The sequence below is a fragment of the Rhipicephalus sanguineus genome, chromosome 1 (genome assembly GCF_013339695.2).
Source record: "Rhipicephalus sanguineus isolate Rsan-2018 chromosome 1, BIME_Rsan_1.4, whole genome shotgun sequence".
In the NCBI taxonomy this organism is placed as follows: Eukaryota; Metazoa; Arthropoda; class Arachnida; order Ixodida; family Ixodidae; genus Rhipicephalus; species Rhipicephalus sanguineus.
This window is the reverse complement of record NC_051176.1, coordinates 231,428,494-231,433,354: the sequence shown is the minus strand read 5'-3', so window position 1 is coordinate 231,433,354 and position 4,861 is coordinate 231,428,494. Positions and strand designations below refer to the sequence as shown.

Genomic DNA, 4,861 nt, shown 5'->3' with positions numbered 1-4,861 from the left:
GCGCTCGTCGCAGGCCGATATCGTGCCTCCGTGTACTTGCGATGTTTATCGCTCCTCTCGGCAACGTTTTTAGCTATACGAACGCAGCAGAAATGTGGAAGACGAGTTATTTTATGCATGATAATCAAATCGCATATTCGAATTTTTCGAATAATCGAAGTTGTAGAATATTCGAAACTTTTCGAATACACAATTTTCGAATCGAATACGAATATTTCGGATGTTAATATTCGACGAATATTCGATACTTTCGAATATTCGCACACCCCTAGTATTCGGCGATGGATCACAGCCTTGTGATCATTCAGGTAAGTAATAAATCTGCTGAATACAGCCAACCCCTTTTTATGGTTTTATAAACTACAGAAATGTATTCGACTCAGTAGATCCAGCAGTCATGGAGACACTGCGTCGTCAAGGAGCACGAAGGAACATATGTGAATACGTTAGCAAATATCTATAACGACTCACAGCTGCCTTCCTTCTCCACAAGAAAAGCTAGAAAATAGCGATCAGGGAAGGAGTCAGGCAAGGAGATACAATATCTCCAATGCTGTTCACTCAGTGCATAGAAGAAGCATTCAAATGTAATTAGACTTGAAGCACTACGAGTAAAGGTTAAAGGTGAATATCTCAACCATTTACGGTTTGCAGATCACATGGCAATAATGACGACGAACTGCAACAAATGAATGAGTGACAGGGAAAGTGGTAAAGTAGGGTTGAAAATTAATCACGCAAAAGACTAAGGTAAACGCCAGCCAAATAACAAGATTTCCCGATTGGCAACCAGTCCTGGAGTCTGTGCTAGAGTATGTACATCAAGGTCAGTTACTAACAGGGGTGTCTACTCATGAAAAGGAAATTCACCGAACAGTAGGGACGGGTTGGAGCGCATACGGCAGGCTTTCCCAAATAATGACCTGCAACTTACCGTTATCCCTATAAGAAGTGCACAACCTCGCCATTTTGCTGGTATACCAGCAAGCTAACATATGCGACAGGAACTTGGAGGATAACAAGGAAACTTGACAAAAAGTTGGTCTATACGCAGCGTGCGATGGAAAGGAAAATGACAGGCATGACATTAAGATGGAGGAAGGCAGCAGTCAGCAGAAGGGATCAAATTTTTGAGCGAACTGACGCAGCCGATAGTTCGCAGTAAGGAAACATGGAGCTGGACAAGTCATGTAATGCGTAGGAAAGGTATCCGGTGGTCTGTTAGATAGAATGAGTAACAAGGCATCGAAGGCGCAGCCGAGAACGGCGGAGAATAACCCGGTGTAACGAAATTAGGAAGTCTGCACGCGTAAAATAGAATCGGCTTGCGCAAGACATGGTCAACTGGAGATCATTGGAGAACTGCAGTGGACATAACATGCGGTGATGATGATAATTGGGAGGATGATGAAGGGAAGGGGGACATAATACACGTGCCAGAACCGCGAACGTACAACACTAAGTGTCAACGTACGTCAGGCATAAGCTGGCGCGAAGAAATATGCGAATAACTTATCAAGTGCTGAACACCCGCGGACTACTGAGAGATTGAGTGCTTCTTTGGTTAAAAAAATATATATATTATTTAAAAGAGTACAGACGGAAAATTTTTGCCTCGTTTTGAATTCTTTGTTGGATAGCTTTCGATGCATAGATTAAATTCACGAAACATCGATTCCTTGATTGCGCAAGAATTATTTGCATTAGCTTTTATTGCAACCCGTTCAAAACGCACTAAAGCGCAGCGCTGCTTCGGACGTGAATGAAGAGACTGCTCACGTCACTGAAACCTGATCCGATAGTCTCATGGTATCCATGCACTGGACAGTGACGCGTAAACACACACTGTAGACGACTTTACGTAAAACATATGAGCGCCGCCACCTTGGGCTGTTAAACGAATGTTTTCTTATTTCTTTTTATACCGCGACGTGGATTACATCAGGTTATGAAACGTCGAATGCACCAATTAACGCAGCCATTTTCGTGCGTGTGCGTCTACCGTAGCAGTGTTCGTTCAGTTGTTAAAGATACAGAGCAGCAAGGTTAACAGCCCTACATGGAGGCACCGAAACCCATCCGTAAAATAGTCTATATGACCGTGCTGCGGTAAGTCAGCTCCACTGAGCACATGACAGGACAAGGAAGGAGAGCGGGCATCCCAGCTGTCACGGTCACTGTGCCACCTGCTTGCGACGCCAGGTGAGCGCCACGTTAGGTGACATGAACGCCCTTTCTCACGTCGGAAGTCGCGCTGCTGTTGCCGGACTGAACGATGCGAAGAGAAAAAAGTGCGCTTCGAAATAAAGAGGCGAAGAGGGAGGGCGAATATGTAAACGAACAAGACGATCGCGCGCGACAAGAAGATGTGGGCTCATTCCGACCACGTAAGCTAGAAGAAATGCATCGCCTTGAAAACTAAACCGACTGGACCGTTACAGGGTAGCTATAGGTGTTTCACAGGTTAGCAGCGTGGACGCGCGAAAAAGAGTCGTTTTTCTCATATATTATACACTCTGTAAGACGAAGCTTTCGTGAAATTTTACGTGTGGGAGCGACTGACTTGAGTCCTGCTATTTAAGCCGGGTACGTCGGCTGGAGAAACGTTTGCCTTCCAAGCGAAAAAATAATAAAAAAAAAGGCACTGTATGTGAACAAATGAGGTTCCGTTTCGACGTCGCAGTGATAACTGTCACATGCGCGATGTAATGTTATGGCGAGCACGTATTCTCGAGTTGTGCGAGTCATTTATCGCGGTCGTATAAGACTCGTAACTGATGCGGTCCGGCATTATGCGGCATAAGGACCAAATACAATTTTTAGCTCCCTTTACAGTATATGCATGATATAAAAACGAAACAGTACTTTTCATTCGGCTGAATGACTGAGCGCTGCCACAAACAGAACCTAACATTACAACCGTTGACGCATTTTATGGAGCCACAGACTGCGTTTTCCCTAACTGCATGAAAACCCCATTTATCCATGCGAACCCAAGGTAATTGGAAGATGCGCAACCTCCGCGACAGCGTTGACAAGAAAACCAAACAGTAATTGAGACATTCGTATCCTTTTCAAAATGCAGTTGCGTGTTCATATAGCGCAGAACCTTAATTTATTCCGTCCTACTTTATCTCAAGACATATATAGTTATATGACTACTGCTATTTTATTAGATTCAAACGCGACATCTTGGCTCAATGAAGCATGCGAAGACCAACACATCTTGCAGAAGGCACATTTTGGATCCTGTCAGTGCACTGCGGCAAAGTGACTTCGCAGAAATAACGTGGAACAAGCGCTATAAGCATTACATAAACATAATAAATTACCAACGCTGTCTTACATCCTTATCACCTATAACCAGAAGACGGTAAAGAGCAATTAAATCCAGTGAACTTGGAACGATTCTCCTCCCCCAATTCTATTCACTCCGCGTCAGCGTGTGGTACTAGCGAGTGGTCCATCGTGCTGCCATAAAACGTAGACATAAGAACGAAGGACAATGTGGAAAATAAAAACAATAGTTTCAAAATACGGTCACTGGTTCTCTCTCCGTAACGTATACCCGTTCCAGAGCGCGCGACCGTAGTGATGCTCCATCAGCTGCTATCAGCGTTGGAAGCATGTCGTACGGCCATAGCGTGACGACCATTGAGACACATATCAAGATAGTCGTCCGACGAATTACACCAGAAAACTGGACACTTTGGGGTAAGTACATGTAGCACCGTACCTTCGGAGAACTGTCCGCGTCGTTCGGTGTCACCGTTTGGACGAAAACCGTGACGGAGAGCGCTGCAGCCTCAGCCTTGTCGTGTGCTTCCGTTGCGCGCACTGTGGTGAGCATCGAAAGCAGCCGTCAACGCTGAGGTCTCGCCGCCTCGTCGTGCAATATATCCTTCGTAAAATGTGCCGGACGCACGACCACCGAGTACGTGGAGGAGAGACTCACCGCGCGCTGTCGCCGCTCAGCTGTTTTCAGGCGTTCATCCGAATGGGGCGCGTGGTCCGAAATGCGCCGGTGAACGGCAGCGCGAGCGTACCATGTGCGCTCCACTCTCCCTCTCCACGGCCGGCGCGCCCTTTCTCTTCGCGCTTTCCGAAACTTTGCGAGCCCCGGCTTGCGGGCCGCTCGCGTGCCGCCGTCGTATGGGCTCTGGAAACGCACGCGGGCCTGTTTATTCGGCCACGCGGGCCCGTGTTTCGCGCGTCAACGCGATGCGAGCCGAATCGGCGCCCTGAAACTTGAAGGGCATCTCTGTGGCCACGGGTCGGCCGGGAGAAGCCTCGCCGACAGCGAGAGAAAGAAAGAGTCGTGAGCGAAGGTGCTCGGTTGCCTCGGTTGTTGCCGGGCTTCAAGGGCGGCCGTCGCTTTGTTGCGCACGAATCTGGTGCAAAACACTCCGCGGGCGCCCCGTGCGAGTGTCATCTTGGTTGCGGCTAGCGCACGCGGTGCTGCTGGGTTTTCCATTCACACGCACTCCTCGTCCCATTAAGAGCGCGCCGACTGTCTAGTCAACGGCGGGCTACACTTTTTTGCTAGGAAGGCAGTTAACCGTGGCGCTAGCTTAGCGTTAACTGCGCAACGATAACGTTAATCGAATCTGCACCTGTGTGGAGGACGGCTGCGGGCCGGTTCGCGTGTCTTTCTTCGTGCAAGCGCGGTCCTTACCGGTGGTCTCGTTATCTTGTAATTTCCCTTCGGCTCTATCAATGTTTAGACCCAGTGGAGAATCGCGGTTCTTGCGGGGACGCGGTTTCTGCTAGCTGACCCGATGACGAAATACAAAATGAGTAAAAAAATTAAAACAATATATAGAACGCAACATGGTACCAGTTATCTAACAGGCCACTCTAT

At 47.8% G+C, this 4,861-nt stretch overlaps 1 protein-coding gene across 1 annotated transcript in view; it reads right to left on the bottom strand.

Moving 5' to 3' along the window:
• The window catches only part of LOC119374287 (uncharacterized), a 59,993-nt gene extending 55,941 nt beyond the window's left edge, over positions 1 to 4,052 (bottom strand). Inside the window, exon 1 of the mRNA XM_049420206.1 lies at positions 3,956 to 4,052. The gene's annotated coding sequence lies outside the window, so the exon portion shown is untranslated. The remainder of the gene's footprint in view (positions 1 to 3,955) is intronic.
• Between the last annotated feature and the right edge of the window lie 809 nt (positions 4,053 to 4,861).